Here is an 18,387-nt window from a genome sequence, read left to right on the forward strand (position 1 = left end):
TGTAGATGGTGACTGTGGCCATAAATTGCATCTGATCAGCTCAGCCAACTGGAGGCCAGACTCCTTGCACCCCAGCCAGTCCCTCCGCTGCCACCCAGAGCCAGGGGTAGACCCTCAGTGGCCCTTGCCATCCTGGGACTGCTCTGCCTGGGAGCAGTTTACTCCAGTTCAAAGAGGCCCAGAGTTTATTGTGTCACTTTAAGTGCATGTACAGATGCATCCAGTGATTACTTACTGGTTAAAATCTATATTTTGTTCTGTTCTGATTTTTTTTGCTCTCCAAATTTTTCAGTAATGGCATAGCATGCTCCATGCATAGCAAATAGATCTGAATTAAGTCTAAGATAAAAATACAAACAGATACATATATCTTGTGTTACACAATATATTGAATGGAAAAAGGGAAAGTCCTAGAGTTTATATCAGAGTTTTTCAGTAAAGGAAATTAGTGATAGGACTCCCAGTTTGAAAAATCTTTCTAAACTTAATAGGCTGGCAGTAATCTTTAATGTTTACAGTTTTCAAATTTAAATATATTGAAGTAATCATGTTCCCTGATACTAACAAACAAAGGAACCTAGGCAGATGTATAATATCCAACCATCAAACCCTCACTGAGGAAATATTAGGTTTCATCGAATCCATCCTAAAACCTCCTATCACCCAGACAGTGAGTTTTGTCCAAGACACAACAGATTTCCTATAAAAAACTTAAAAACATAGACCACCTTCCCAGCAAAACCCTCCCAGCCACCATGGATGTTACCAGCTTATATACCAACATCCCACACCAGGATGGCATCCAAGCCTGCCTTACATATCTACAAGATTACAACTCAGAGTACAGATCCAAGGATATTACTGAACTTATACACTTTATCCTCACACATAGCAACTTCACTTTCAGAAACCAACACTTCCTCTATACCATGGGCACAGGTATGGATAGAAAAATAACCCCACAATATGCTAAACTTTTTATGAGCCACTTGGAAGAAGACTTCCTCAAGAACTGCACCATCAAACCCATGCTCTACTTAAGATATTTAGATGACATCTTCATCATTTGGACAAAAATATCTGCAACCTCTCATTGATTTCCATCACAAATTCAATAATCATCACCCCTCCAACAGACTATCTCTTGAATACTCCAGCATCAATGCATCAACATTTCCTTTTTAGGCAATATGATCAGAAAACAGGAAGATGGCCAATGTTGTGCCCATCTTCAAGAAGGGGAGGAGAGAGGACGTAGGGAACTACAGGCTGATCAGCCTGACCTCAATCTCAGGAAAAATCCTTGAAAATTTTCTCAAGGAATCCATATCCAATAAGCTATTAGAAGGTGAAATTCTGAATGACAGCCAGCACAGTTTTGTAACAAGTAGGTCATGTCTAACTAACCTCATCTCCTTCTATGACCAGGTTACTCACTGCCTGGATAAAGGAGATGAGACTGACATCATTTACTTGGCCTTTGACTTGGTGTACCATGAGGCTCTCAAAGTAAAACTAGGGCTCAACAATTCAATGGTCAGATGGGTTGGAAACTGGCTGTGGGGTTGGACCCAGAGAGTACTAATCTGTGTCAACCTGGTGGAAGGTAGCCAGTGGGCTCACCCAAGGTTCGGTACTTGGGCCAGCGCTTTTCAACATCTTCATCAATGATCTGGATGTAGGGGATGAAAAACACACTGGCAAACTTTGACAATGACACTAAGCTGTGGGGAAATGTGGCGTTGCATCAGGGTAGGCTGATGATTTAGGAGGACATAGACAGATTAATTAGATGGGCAGACCAGGACCAGATGCTGTTCAACACTGAGAAGTGTAAAGTGCTCCATCTGGGAAGGAAAAATCCAGAAAAAAATGTGTAGGCTCAGTGGTACTATGCTAGCTAATACCACATCCAAAAGGAACTGGGGTTCATAATTAACCATAAAATGAATATGAGCCATGAGTGTGATGCTAAAGTTAACAGAGCAAAGAATACATTGGCATGCATCAATCAATGCATCTCAAGCAAAACTAAGGAAGTTATTCTTCTGCTCTTTTCAACACTGGTAAGGTCGCAGGTGGAGTACTGCATCTAATTGTGGATGTCACACTTCAAGAAGGATGTAGAGAAGCTTGAGAGTGTCCAGAGAAAAGCCACTTGCATGATTAGATGCCTAAAGAGCAAGCCATACAAGGGAACAATGACAGATATGGGACTGTTCAGCCTAGAAAAGAGAAGACTTCAGGGGGATTTGGTGGCAGCTTACAAATATATCAGGAGTGAACATCAGGGGCTAGGCGAACAACTATTTACCAAAGCACCCCAAGGGAAAACCAGGAGCAATGGTCATAAATTCCTAGATGAAGGTTTCAAATTGGATATAAGGAAAAACATTTTCATGGTTCATGTGACCAGACTCGTACTAGACTCTCAGCAGGGGTGGTGCAGGCACCTGCCCCAGAGATCTTCAAAAGGAAACTGGCTGCACACCTTGCTAGGGTCATTTGACCCCAGCAGTCTTTCCTGCTCAGAGGAGGGGGGCTGGACCTGATGATCTCATGAGGTCCCTTCCAGCCCTAAACTTCTGTGAATCTATGAATCAATATCCAGAATGGTAAAATACAAATCACCATATCCAAGAAACTCACAGACCAACATGCATACCTGCACAGAACCAGCAATCACCCTAAACACACCACGAAAGCTGTAATATACAGCCAAGCCCTCTGGTAACACCAAATTTGCATTGAGAACACTCATGTTTGTCACCTTCCAACTCAAAAAAGGGCTTTCACTCACCAAGAATATTCCTCCAGAGAGATAGATCACACTTTGAAGGAGCCACACAGATACCACATGAAGAATTGCTGCAATACAAAACAAAAATCCCCATGAATTAGTTATGACATGTTATCTTTCCCTGGAACCTATCTGGAAAATCCTCAAACAATTGCAAACCCATACTAGAAGAAGATCCAATTCTTAAAGATATCTTCCCAGAACCATCCATCCTAGCCTTTGAACAAATACTGAATCTCTCACCAATAGAACCTCCAACTTCATCACCAGAAGCAAACTTCCTATGGCCCAAAGCACACTGAATGGATCCAGACCATGCCAGGACAATAAATGTAAAACCTGCCAACACATCTCTACCACTTGCACAATAACTACACCCCAAAACAGAACGATCACCATTCCTGGATCTTCCACCTGCACCTCCAGAAATGTCATATATCTCATCCAGTGCACTAAATGCCTTGATATTTAGGAAAAACTAAACAACAACGGTGTACCAGAATGAATGCACACTGAAAATCCATTAAAGACAAAAATAACCCATTACCTGTGGGGGCACACTTTTCAGAAGACAACCACTATCTCTCCAATCTCTCAGTTCTAATTCTCAAGGGGAATTTACAAAATGCTTTTCATAGATGAGCCTATGGACTTTGCTTCATAAATCCACTGGATAAAAAAAATTGGGGATTAAATATAGACATTGGATTTATGGCATATTATAACCTGCCTACCATCCGATAACCCCAGGTAAACTCTTTACATTTTATCAGCTACATTTTATCACCAGGTCAACATTCCCTTTCTCCACCTCCACCTATCTGTCTCACACGTATTGTCTCCCATGGCCTCTGATCTCCCCTGCCATGCATTTGCATTTTCACAGACCTGTATTTTGCATATTGGCTTCTATTCCATTCAGGAGAACACAAAACAGCATCAGACTCTTCCTATTCTCTCTGAAGAAGGGTGTTTGTGCCTGAAAGTTTGCAAGGAACAATTTTTCCAACTATTTAGCTGGTCTAATAAAAGAGAATCACATTTACCCAAAGAACCTTGTCTGCTTGAAGTGATTAAGATATAATTAGTAGCTCTTTCTAGTACTGGAGAATAATTTTAATGGCAGATATGATCAAGATGTCTGAATATTTTTGTAATTTTATCAATCGTTTAAGCAATACTAGTTAGTTTAAATATCAATGGAGCAAAACTTAACATCCATTTTGGCAATAACTTTTGTACGTATTAATTTATTTTTCTAATAAAATATTATAAGCTGCCTGGTATTCCAGTGGCTGAAAGTAGCTGACATTAACAATACTTTTTATTTCTTATATTGTACTATATCCCTTAGAATTTACTAGTCTATAATGTACTGTTCATTATTGCTTCACAAACATTAAACTGTACAAGACGGACTTTTTATTATTTGCTCTATTGACAAAAATGTACTACAGATGCTTTATACTGTAATGTTGTTTTGGTGATGGTTATAATAGTTATCATGTCCTGAATATATTTTCAAGACAGATTGCTTCAGCAGTATATTTAATAAGAATATAAATACATTTGTTGACAAACCTATCAAATTTGAATATGATCTTTCACTTCTAACTTTCAAAGAATGAAAACAAGGCTGGTAAATTTCAAATGTCTTCAAAACCTCCCCTACTTCTCCTTACTTGTCAAGAAAAGCAGGTCTTCCAGTTAACATGACATTGAAATGCACAGGGCAGTTAATCTCTTTCAGATAAATTGTTTTAGGTTGTCTAGAGGTTTAAGTAAATACTTGGTTTACAACTAGGTCAACATTTCAAGCTTTTTTATAAAAAACAATAACTGGATAGATACAGGAGAAGGAGGAGGAGAAAGAGGAGGAGGTAGAGGAGGATGAGGACAAAGAAATACTGACATAATCACATGACTCTAAATGCAAGGACATGTACCTATGGGGACACATCCTATTTCAATTTGCCAGGTCTGCCTGTAACTTGGAGGAACAGCAAGGGAGAATGGCTGAGTGAGATGAATGCTGTCTTGGGCTTTGCATTGCCCTCAGTAGAACAGAAACCATCCCATTTCTGTTTATCCAAACAACTGGGGACCCCACTTTGAGAGAAATATCCACTTTCATCTGACTTGCTTTACTTGTGTTCCCATGTCTTCCTGACCTGGCTGATGGGCCACTTCAAGAGGAGGCCTAGATGGTGTTGTAGGAAACAGGTGAGGATTTCCAAAATCTGGAATGGATTTCCAAGGGAGGTAGTGCTCTCCCCTACCATGGAGGCCTTTAACAGGAGACTGGACAAGTGCCTAGCTGGGGTCATCTGTCCCCAGTGCTTTTTCCTGCCCAGGGCAAGGGGTTGGATTTGATGATCTGCTAAGGTCTCTTCCAACCCTAAAAGTCTATGAAATCTATGAAATACTTTAAGTATAACATGTAGATGGAGCCTAAACCATTGAATATTGCTAAAATAATATTGCTAAGACAGCTAGAGACTTTAAGTTAAAGGTATATCCTGGTATCTTCAACATGACTGGAATTTTGGAATTAAGAAGCTGCCTTTTCCCTCAGAGGGTCTTCTGTCCTCTGTGTCTTAACTATGCACTAAATAAATGTCAGAGAAAAAAATCATATTTATATCCATCATATGATGTAACTGTTACATTGCATAGTAACACAAATGCATCATAGTAACACAAATGTATTATGTAGTATAAATTCTTAGAACTAGCATTTTAAACAGATTCATATGTAATCTTTTTCTATTTGTTATGATCATAATTGGCACTGCCAGGAAATTATTATTTCCTACACTTCTGCCTTAGTGTCCTGATACTGGTCCACAAACTCAGGGATCCAATGTTATCCTCTTTACAGTTGCATGATGAGTAGCCATATGGTGAAATTTCCATATCATATAACTTAGAAGCTTGTAGAACATCTCAGAACCATAGCTGGAGTACAAAATGAAGAGAAGATATATTTTGGTATATATTTCCCCTCTGTTTTTTGGTTTCTTAGAGACAGAAGGCCCTAACTGTGCAGGCAAAGTCATGATGGCAGGCAGCATAATTGCTAGATTTTACATTAGGTCCCATCACACCTTATTGCTGGAGTGGGGGTAGCCTAATTCCAATCTCAGGCTCCACCTGCACTGGCAAGAAGGGACTCCCATCCACTGATGAGCCTCCCAGCTTCAGGATCCCTCCATGCACCTCTGTGGCCACTGTTATTTCCCAGCCACAGGGGCCAGCTGTGTACACCAGTGGCTGGGAGATTGCAGTTGCTGTGGTCTCCCAGTCATGGAGCCCCATGTAGTCACAGCAGTGTCCCATGGCTGTCAGGACCCAGAGTCCCCTCAGTTGCAGGAGAGAAGTTATGGTTTGGGGTATATTTGGTCTTTGCTCATGAAAAAATACATGTCAGAATGTAATGATGAGTCTCATTCTCCCCTGCCACCACCCCACTCTGATCATAATGGACTTTGATGTGCTTTGGTGCAATTACTAACAATCATAAACCTCATAAACATTTTTTCAGAGTATTATATGTCCATGTCTTTTGCTAAATATATCTCTAGAAAGGTCATAATATTGTCTCTGGTGTATTTTAAATCAAGAAAAGACCTTGTGAGTAGAATATAATATAGCACTTTCTCACTTTCTGTGTGTGTGTGTGTGTGCGCACGCGCGCGCGTGCGCATGCGTCCATATGTAAGCATTATGTACAGGTGTGATGCAATAAGATTTAGAGCCAATAGGAACTCCCTTTTCCTGCTGGTTATGGCTAGCATTGCTTTGCAATCAGCACAGCAATGTGTAGGCTTGGTTCCCATAATAGGAGATTCTGAATCAACACTTTTCATATTGCTGCCAGTAGCAGTCTGTGACAGATGGCTATTTCTGGGTATATGAGTTATAATTTTATGTTTTATGTCTGAGCTTTTTCACCTAGCTGTATGAATAAATTACAGTTTCATTCCTCAACAAACTGCTCACCAGGGGCACATGGGGGATCTGTCCAGACATCATCCTCTACAAATTGAGTGGGCAGAATTAATGCACATGAAAACTAATCTGAAAATGTTGTTGCAAATGTGTTAAAATAATGCCTAAAGATGCTGCTCTAAATGCAAGGGTATAAAACTGTAAGTCATCTCTATTTTCATATGTTACGGTGTCACAAACTCATTCCAAAAGAAGGGCTGACTGGATTGTCTGTGTATCATACGTTATTATCTTCTTGGGATATTTTTTGGATTTACTGCTGTAGTGTTTGGTCTCTATTTATAGCAAATGTTGTTATGTTCGGTTTGATCCTTTTTGTGTTTGTATGAAATAGTGTTTGAGTAGCATTCTCATAATGTAACTGGTAATAGGTAATGGAGTGCATGTTAATTAACTGCCATGAATGCCATGGATAGACAACAGCTAGCAACACTCCAGAGAAACAATGGCTGGCAGAAGGGAAGTTAATGTCTGAAAGTTTGCATTGGAGTTTTATCAACAACCAGCAACTAGTCCATACACAAACAATATGGTTTACATTTCAAAGGGGAATCCTCAGTAGGGAGGAATCTATTCTGAAGAGACAAACACCTGGAAGGAATCTCAACAGAAATCAATATTTTTCACCTTGGAATAATAAATAATAGCTAATAGAGGGTCTGTATTTCTCTGGAATAACTGATAGCCAGGGATCCTGTTTTCTCTGATAAAAAAAATCACAAATTCTCTGACAAAAAAATTGCAAATTCTCTGATAAGAAACCCCAAATCTGTTAATAAAATTAAAAGCCCCCTGCAGCTCCCCCTTAGCCCTGCTGGTACCCCTCAGTCACCCCCAATGCTTTCCTCAACACTGCTGGTGCCACTCACTGCCCCCACAACAGCCCCTCCACCCTACTTATGTCTTTTTCTCTCTCTCACAGCCCCTGCCCCCAGCTCTGCTGGAGGAGGCCTCCAGCTGCGAGGGCTATTGGGCCAGGGATCCAAGTCTGCAGCACCCTGCCACCAACAGCAGAAGCAGCATGAAGCTGGCTCCCCCACTCATGCTGCCTGCTTGGGTGGGCTGGGACCAGCTCCTGGCTCCCCCCAGCCCTGCTGGTACCCCCCCAGCCATGACCTGCAACACCCCAGGTCTGCCAGACTCCAGCAAGCCCCACTTACCTCAGGCTCAAGGAGCAAAGAGTGAAGGTGACTGAGCGGAGCGGTGACTGACAGTCTCAGGTAATACCCTTCTCCCTCCCACTCCAGGCAGGGCTGGGGGGGTTCCTGCCCTGTTTGCAACCAGCTCTTGCAGGCTGGAGCTCAACCAGCCTGCAGAGCTCTTTGCAACAGCAGGGAATCTGTGGGTTTCTCTGCCAAAAAGAGAAATCCATTTTTTTTCTGGTAAAAAGGGGAAATCCATGGTTTTCTCTGTTTCTCCATGGGGAATGGAAAACCAGGATCCCTGGTAATAGCTAATGAAGTTGAATTAGCGCTCTATGTCTGAAAGGATGCAAATATTTCTGCCTTAGACCCCTATTGCACAGTAATTTTGGGTTGCTCTTGGAGCTTTTGACCACTAGATTATCTGCATGTTAACGCCTTAAAAGTGCCTCAAAGCATTCATTATGTTGCTCAAAGTTACACCGCTCCAGGGCAGGATTATCTCTTGATTTGCCCAGCTCAGCTCCTGTTCCATTAAGGCATGGCCACTCCTTACAGATGTTCTGCACAAATGGAAGATATGACTGCTTCATTACATACAACTATAAATCAGGAATATCAGCTGACATTACACACAAAGGCATATTGGGGACAGGAAATCATGTGCTTACTATACACATACACATGAATCAAATAGAAAAATACAGATGAGCAGATAAGGTTATGATATGTAAATGTATATTGGAAGGAGGTTCTTTGTCTAGCTATGTCTAAGCCATAATATGATCTATATCTCCAGCTGGCAAAGGGTTGCACGACTGGGATTGCAAACTGAGGGTGTGGATAGAGGTAATACTTGGAATGTTCTAAATAACCTTCAAGCCCCAAGAGTTTGAAGACATGCATGCCACAGACCAGTTTAAACTTCTTGAAATACTTCAACACTACTATTTTGAGCCAGTCTTCCTTGAGCCAGTTTAACATTATGTGCTGACTCGGAGAATTCCATGCTTAATGTCTGTTCCATCCTCCAGCCTTCTCAAACTGCACCACTCCTCACCCCCTCCCCACCCCAGCCCTATGCAGGCCAATGGGGCTACTCTGCAATGCAACCAGGACTCTACTGGTCAAAGACCTATTGCCTGTAGAGACCACAGTCCACAGGGATGAGGAAGCAATTTTACTTCCCTTCTATGGACCCTGGGTGAGGACCCCAGGCTTATCTTGGCATAAGGAATGATAGCCAGGTTCTGGGGAACAGTTTTGTGGTGGGAGGGATCTAGGACAGAAGTTGAATAAGTTGATTTAACCTCCATCTGATTTAACCTATTACATCCACCCACATTTATCTTAAACTGGTTTCAGTCATTTTGAAAGCAGTTTATGTGCACCGAACTTGTGTTGTCTTAACAGATGTGAACTGATTTCCAATCACTTATACTGGTTTATGTGTATATTCTGTCCCTAGCTTGGGTGGTTGTGCCTGTGACAGTAAGCCCCTGTCAATTGCTGGGTGCTGGCCATGGGAAACAACCATTGCAAAATGGGCATGTAATTGAAACAGAAATGGCTGTCAATTCCATCCTCAATGTGGAGGGAATTAGCCAGTGCTAAACTCTTGCAGCTAGCCTGTGCTATACAGGTTTCACTTGGCACACACATCTCTCTGTAATTGCTGGCAATGCAAGGTGCTTGAGGGTTGGAAAAGCCAGGGATTTCTTGGGGGTGGGGACAAGATTGAGAGCCCCCTCTGAACCATGTGCAGGTACCTACACAACCTTCCAGCACTGCCCGCCCTCATCTCCACTCCAAACTCCTGTCCCAATCCGGGTCTTCCTCCTCCTCCTCTAAAGGAATCCTGGGGGAGCTCTGGGCACTGACCCCTGAAAGGCATGATGGTCTGGGTACTCTGCCATCCCCAGGGTGAGTTTTGGTAGCAATGCAATCCCTAAAAGGTTAGGGGTCCACTTGGAGCCTTTGGAGTGTATGGGTGGACACTTATGTTCAGAGGAAATTGTTAACCATTTCCCAATCAGTGACATTTTTGGAATGGTTCAAGTGTTATGCCTGTCTACACCCTGAGAAACTTCTTATAGGGAACTGCCAGGAAAAGCAGGACAGTTCTCTGGGCAGAGCGAGGTCTTGCATTTTAATAAGAAATGCAGTGCACAATCTTACATTTTTATGGTTATTATTTTTCAAGTATTCTGTCTTTGCAACCCACAGTTACTGATTTGTATGATTTGTCTTGCTGTGTAACTATTCTTTATGCTATTTTATTTTACTTTCCTCACTGCCTGTGGTAAAGCTGATTTTCAGAATAACTGATAACCCTGGACTTTTCACTTTTGGGGAGGAAGGGACCTATGACTTTATTTTAAAAAAATGGAGGGGCACGCTTCATAAGAGGACAAAACTTCTTCCACTGGAGCTTAAAGCCCTGGACTGAGACAGGTGTAAATAAGGTTTACAGAAGTAAGAAGTTATTTAAGACAAATCTTAGTTTGTTCTCAATGGACAAGCAGTAAAATGATGGAGACGGGTTTGGAGCTGAAGATCACCCCCCAGAAGAACCCCACCACAGCTTGTGAAATAGGGATTCAGAGAGAAATATGAATCCTGTATCATATGGGTTTGATCTGAGATATTGTAATGGCCAAATATGAAATTGATATTGGATTTATAACCTTCCCAGTCAGAAAAAGGAATATGACCTTGACTTAATAAAGAGAACTCTGAACACCATGGCAGAGAACATGAAAAACCTTGGGGAAGAAGGCAGCTTCTGAAGAAGGTGGGTCAGGGACCAAACTTCTGAGCCATGATGAAAGAACTAGAATATACTTTTAACTAGAAGTCTCTAAACTTCTTATTAATACTTTTAGCAATATTGTGTGACAGCATTTATGTATATTTTTATGCTATCATTAGTACTTTTTTCTCAGAGAATATGAATGAGGTAAACTGAAGAGTATTTGGATAAGTTGGATTTGAAGTTAATTAACTCAAGTTAATTCAGCAGTTAACTGATAATTAACTGCTGAAGGTTGCTGAAGCAAAGAGACTCATTTCTTGTTCCAGAGGCTGAAGGGTAATAAAGACACCAGCATGAACGTTACATTAGGGAATGCTGCCATTGTTACTGAATGGGATAAAAAAGAAGCTTACAAACATTTGGGAATTCAGGTATGGTGACAAAATTAATTTATATGGCACTCTGTTGGATTCCAGCTATACTTTGGATAAACTGTTTTTTCTCGATTCCAGTATTTAAGAAGATAGCACATTCCATGTGTTCTCTGCTTTTCTGTGTTATCAACAGGGATCCTGGTTTTCTCTGATAAAAAAAATCCCCAATTTTTGAGATTTAAAAAAGTAACCCAAAATCCACATTTTTTCCATGGTGTGTGTGTGTGGATATATGTATGTGTGTGTGTGTACATGTAAAGCGCATGGAAAAATGTGGATTTAGGGTTACTTTTTTTAATGATTGGGGATTTTTTTTAATTAAAGAAAACCAAGATACCTAGTTATAAGCCTTATCCACTTGACCAATAAATAAGCATTGCCTGAGAGGTAATAGTGAAAGAGGGTAGTCAACACCATTCTTCCATCAGTAAATTATTTCAGTATAAAATATTAACTCACATTTATATACATTCATTTAAATGCTGGTACCAGCACTTATAATATCAGCACAATCATTCATCAGTGATTGACTTGTACAGGGGAATCCTTTTCATAGGCTTACTACTACAACTTAAAAGACTGTCAGTCAGTAGTGATAGTTTACAAGTAATTTCTACTGTGACATGGCTGTTTTACAGGGTGCTTCCCTTCCCATGGCATCAGCATGCAACATCTGTACTGAAGATACTTCAATCTGACAGAGACAATGCAAACTTTTAGTCATTTGAAACAGCAAATGCCTACAGCATTCCAATATAACATTCAGCATACATGCTTTACTTAAGCAGGGTATGGGGCACAACAAGAAAGAAATGGGATTTCATTACAAAAAAGAAAATATGTGCTAACTAGCTGACAAAAAAAACTTCTTGATGTGATTTGTTATTTTTTGGAATATTTTCATAGGGCAAATGGTGAATGCCTCATGGGTGCCTTTTGAAATAAATTTGACAAAGTGTCAGTTGAGGTAAAATAGGGAACAATTCTGCATTAGTGAACCAGATGAAATAATTCTTTTCTAGCCCTCACTTCTACAATTCTGGGATCCTAACCTTAACTTCTACAATACTATAGTGAGGTTACTGCTGTTTTGTTAAAGTTTATCAAATCTAAAAAGCTACATGAAACAAGTGAACAAGTCTTATATGCATTTCCACTCAGATCAGTTCCTCAAGAGGAGCTTTAATAGATCCCTCTTGCCCATAAACAAGTGGAAAATTGTGTAAATTGTCTTCATGACTCAAAAAGAAAATAATTTTCAATACAAATTTCCCCTCCTGCCCCACACGATTCAATACTATTTTTATTGGCACAACATACTACAGATGTTGCCAAAATGTCAAGGAAAGACCCCCCACATAAAATTGGTTTTAGTTAGCCCAGTAATTCAAAGCATGTTTAGGAAGGTATTTACTCTGTCCAGAGCATTACATCATACTTTATTCCAGAACATCAGGTCATCTTTGTCATCTCCCTCTCTCCTTTCTCCTGAGAAACCATTTGGTTGGTTTGTTCTTAAAAGTCTTTGACCACTTGGGGATGTTGGAACTGCATCTTTGCTATGTTATGTTGATGTCAGAGCCAGCCCTCTGTTGATTTTGTTAAATCTTATTTCCACTGATAGTTTGATTCTAAATGTGTACCTTGTTCTGTGACAAATGTTGATGTGCATTAGTGTTAGCTCAAGTTTGGAGCAGTAACACATTCTGTCAGCAGAGCCTGGAGGACTGAAAGGTAAGAATCCCCTCTCCCATTCCAGGCTTTTGCCCCTGCTCCCGTGGGGTTCCTCGGGTTCCCTCCCACCCCCAGGGCTCCCCACACTTCTGCTTGGGTTTCCACCCATTCACTCCCACCTACTGGTAGCTGTCAGGCTGTCTGTCCCAGGGGAGCAGGCAGGGAAGGGTTAACTTGCCTGCCCAGCTGCTGCTTTGGGCTACCACTCCTCTTGGGGCTGAGCCCACCCAGACAGCAGCAAGTCAGTGGTCAGGCAGGCAGGTTAACCCTTTCCTGCCTACTCCTCCAGGGCAGACAGTGTGGGCAGCCACAAGCAAGTGTGGGGGATGGAGAGGCAGTGTGCCCAGTCCAGGCTGGCAGGAAAGGGCAGGTGAAATGTTTACACTAAGGTGTAGCCTAGAGTAGCTACTCCTAATTGTAACATGAGTTGGGTAACATGGATCTGAGATAATCCTGCTCTGGAGTGTCATAACTTTGAGCCACACAACAAGTGCTTAAAACCAGTTTCAGGTGTTAATGTGCACACTGTCCAGCCAGGTGTTAAAAGTCCCACAGATGCCCCAAATTACTGTGTAACAAGGCCCATGATAGTCTGCCTTAATGTTGCCTGATTGACTATATTGCTAATGAGAATATTTTGTACAAGGATCTGCTGGAATTTAGCTGTTTACTGAGTTCCTTTTTTTTTTCTTCTGTATAAAGAAATCTAATATATATAAACCTAATATGTACGTCTATTACATTTTAAGTTTGCATCTTGAGCTTTTGCTAACTTGTGGGAACTGTCTGTGACACTGTTTGGGAGGTTAGAAAAGGCTGAAAGAAGGAGGCATGTTCAGCTCACCAAAAAGTTGATTAAGAGTTGATAAAATCACAGTCGTTACTTTGCTAAAGAGATGCCACAAAGGAGATGGAGAACACCATTTTTCCATTGCTGCAAAGAGAGCAGACACATACCAATGGCTTGAAATTGCAGCAAAATAGGTTTTGATTCGATAACAAGAAAAAAATTGTTCAGTGTTATAAGTAGGGATCCTGGTTTTCTCTGATTAAAAAAATGCCTAATTTTCGAATTTAAAAATTTAACCCAAAATCCATATTTCTCTGTGATTAAAATGAAGCACCACCATATATACATCTATATATTAGTGATGTTTCATTTTAATCATGGAAAATTATGGATTTGGGGTTACTTTTTTAAATCTGGAAATTGGGGAAGGGGTTTATCCAAGAAAACCAGGATCCCCAATTATATTAGTCAGGTATGGAATAGACCGCCTAGGGAAGTTATGGAATATCCATCACTGGAGGGTTTTAAGAAGTGGTTGGATAAGCACTGGTCAGCAATGATCTAGAAGAGCAGCATTTGAATGTCCAGGACCCTCTCCTATGCTACAGTTCACTGGGAGATAATGAGAAAAGCTTTTCATCCTAGAGCAGGTGGATACTCGAGAGGGCCGTATTTAGCAGCTGGAGAATGAAGTAGAACTCCACAATCCGCTTAGTGATGAAAGATGATTTAAATATCTGAGATGAGTTTATGGAGGGGATACAGAAATGGGAGTTCTGGCTCTCCCATTGGATGGTTGAATGTTTGGAGTTATGCCTTCTGTCTCGACATGGTAGAGCAGCATGAGGGGTATTTGTTCTTTCCTATGCTTCTGGGTTTAACTAATTTCCACATTAGACCCTCAAGGAATTATTTTCATCTTCTGTTGCTGTAGGTATCAAGGTTTTCTTAGAACCTTCCTCAGAACCTGCTTAGAAACAATGGTGCTAGCTATGGAAGATTTTGATTGGGGGGTACCAATGCTCCCTCTGGGACTAAAATCCAGAGGTTCATAGAGAGCCTTGCGCCTTCACTCAGGGTTAGACCAGTTACCATATTTGGGAGCAGAAAGGAATTTTAATTCATGGTTGGATTAGCCTGAACTGTAGGGAACATGGCCCTCTTCCTTGGATCTCTTAGGTACATTTTAACAAGCCTGATAGTGGAAGGACAGTCATGGCCCATGTCCCCCAGTTTTGCCTATGGCAGGTTAGGGTGCTTTTGGTGTGTTTGGGAAATATGCCTTGTAGTTATGTGATAGGCTTGACTGTGTTGCTTTAAGAATAGGTGAGACAAGGACTTGAATGGGATAGGGATGATCCTGCCTTGAGCAGGGGGCTGGATTAGACCTCTGGAGATCCATCCCAGCCCTACTTTTCAATTATTTTATGTTTCAGTGTTTTTCTAATCACTACTGTTGAAGGTTGGAACATGAATAGAAATATATATAATACTGTTATTTATTTTTAAATGGTGTATACTGTAGTATAGTGAATAGAGTGCTTCAGTAGTAAATGGAAACAGCCATGATTTGCCAAGTTTAATTTTTTCAAGGCTTTTAATTCCAGTATTTTTATATGGCAGTTGAAAGGTATTTATGGTTCTTTAATAGTGTCTACAGCGTGCTTATCTTTTCAGTTGTGAACTTGAATGTGTCTTGGAAGCTCATTTTCTTGGTATGGATCTTGGAAGTACTCAGACTTTAGTGCCCTGAATTGCCAGATTTTTTCCCTTTTATTGGCTCTCTATTTTTTTCCAAGTTTGCTCATTGGAATGAGTACTAATTTTCTCCTTCCTGTGATCTGATTTAAATTTTTGGAACATGGATTTTTACTTTTGAAATGTATGATAGTAAGCATCAAGTAGGTTAACCTCTTACAGGTTTCTGTTTTCAGTTAGAACATTTTCTCTTACAGTTCCCCTTTAATTTATGGCAGTTTTTTATCAAATCATATTTTTGTCTTTCTGCCTTTCTATCCTGTTTTAATGGTTGTATGTTTATGGATTCCAAAGCACTCCTTGAGTTTTTGCTTTTTGGTACTACTACTTTCAATTTTTGTGTGGGTATTTAGTGGCCTGGTGTTTTTTCTAACTCCAGTTGCTTTCTCTCTCTGTTTCAGTTTCCTTCTCATTCCAGGGGTATATGTTGCTGTGGTTTCCATTCATATTTAATGTATTTGTGCCATGGCATTTTCCCTTGTAGCCATGGCGAGCCAATGCATCCTGAAAATATCCTGTTGTTGCTAAAACGTAGAAAACATGTTTCAGGATCCGTCCTTCCTTTTTCATTTTGCTCACAGTTTTTTATTGTTTCACGTAGCAGGTGATTCATTTTTACTTAGAACAACTCAGCCCGTACTCATTTATCCTCTTGCTAGTGCACATCACAGGACTTTGTAGAGTTATTTTTATAAACTAATTCTGTATTAGTAGTGGAGACATGGGCATTATGCAGATTTCTGCTGCAATTTTAGTGTAGGAATACAAGTTCTCGGGAGCTTCCTACCACTTTGCACTGTTCATCAGGCACGGTGGTGTCTATGTTTATTTCCGGGTTCAGTGGAGCTTCAAATGCTGTAGCACTGTCTTTCTTTTCCTTTTGTAGAGCTCTGTTTGTTGCTACAATTTTGAGCTATCTAGGAAGAATGAGATAACCTAATTCTGCATTTCTCACTAACACAATTGAAACATAACTGAACCAATCTGTAAAATTTACTGTTCAGCCCTCAGCAGTGCCTTCCTATGATTTGCTAAAATAAATTACTGCAGCAAAAGGGAGGAAAAAAAGGTTTTATCCAGCAGAGAGTGGGAGTGTTGCAAAATAGGCATACAGAAAATAGCTTTTTCTACCCATAGCACTCTATCTGAGGCCATATTTAACAGATTTATGTAGTAATCCTACTTGTAGAAGTTTAGAGAAAACCTGCCTTATGGGATCATAAAGTTCAGGGCTTTATGGTGATTGATAGAATGAAATAGGGCTGTTAATTCATGATGTGCAATGTGGCATGACTCCAAAGGAGCAGGCTGAGGGGCGGATGCAATACAGTGGCTGGGCAATAAGCCAGTGCACAGCATCATTGTAATTGCAGATGAAATAATAATTATTTGTGATAGCTTGCTAATCAGTGAAACCATGGAAAAGGCTGCTGACAAGCACCATCAAGGTAATTAAGGTGAAGCACTGAATTTGCATAAATTTACACTTTGATCATTGTTCACAAGATACCCTCTCTAGAAATAGTCTTGGCTAGTTTCAAGACAAGTACTAAATCAAAGCAGAGGAATGCAATAACTGCAAAACATCAATAATGCTTCCAATATACAGTTCCACCTTACATAGGCAATTATCTAAAGAATCTGTTATTCTTAATCAAAGAATCATGCTCAACTTACTTTTTTCAATTAGTCAGTATTCTTAGTTAACATGTGCTTTCTTAGGTGTGGGCCCATAATTAAACCCTGTGATGTACTTAAGCCAGGATACATGGATAGTGTAACATTTTATTACACTCCTTGCTGAAATATCCTCATTGAATGATAGATGGCTGAGATGTAATTCCCCATATCTTTGGTCATGAATGCAATATGTTTTCTTTAACATGGTATTTTATGTCAATTACTGGTTGAACTGCACCTCAGAGCCTTCCTGGGCTCTCTGTGCACAGCCCCTTTAAATCTTGGGCTTTGAGCCATTATCTATGACCCGGACTGACACCATTCTTCCCTTGTCATGGCAGACCCTTATGTAGAATCCCCTATCAGTTGTGAGACCCCAATAAGTCTACTGTTGTCCAGACCCTCTATTTTTTTTTTGTTTCTGGGACAATGACAGTGGTACACAGTGGCAATACAGCCCCCTTGAAGCAAGGCAATACTTATTCATAATGAAAGTATTTAAGAGAATTTAGCTTTTCCCAATAGTTTATAGATATATAGTCTTGGATCTGGGAAACATCTAGTTCTTAGACTGTATCTACAATCCTTTTCTCTCTGTCAGTCAGTCTCCTTAGATAGCCACAGATAAATGGCATCTCATATTGCCACAGAACATATTTTCTACTCTTTACTGTTCTTCTTATTTCTACCATCAGAGGTTGTTAGAAACTGGACATAAGACGAAAAATAACACCCTGCCGAATTCTCTTTCAACCATATAAGGGTACCCTTATCTTGAACTATAGTGTTGTTTTGCTGCTTGCTCTTCCCACAACTCCCTGTTAAATTAAATTAATAAAATCCATCTGGAAATTGGAATAACCCAAAGTACTATAATTTCCTCTTTTGCTTACATGCAGAACTGATAAAATGGTCACATTTCATAATGCATAGATTAATACATAATAATGCCACATCCTATTACATATGGTAGCTGCATATATTGAACTCCCAATGAACTCCCTCAAGGACTGGGTGCTATGCAGATTTGCTCTGAATACTATGTTCCTACAAATAAGTTTTCTCCTCTTTCCTACTGCTATTCATCCTCAACCCTCTCCCAAATGCCTCCTACATTAAGGTAAGAATCAAGGCTAATACTTATGTTTTACCTATTATAATTATTTTAATATGAGATTACAATTAAAAGAAATAAGGAAATATGATTACAGTGTTGTATCATCACTCACCTGTATATAGTTAATCAACACACAACAACAAATGGTCAGTCTTGCTGTCATATT

The sequence above is a fragment of the Gavialis gangeticus genome, unplaced genomic scaffold, assembly GCF_001723915.1.
Source record: "Gavialis gangeticus isolate Ggan-Ray unplaced genomic scaffold, GavGan_comp1, whole genome shotgun sequence".
NCBI classification, from domain to species: domain Eukaryota; kingdom Metazoa; phylum Chordata; order Crocodylia; family Gavialidae; genus Gavialis; species Gavialis gangeticus.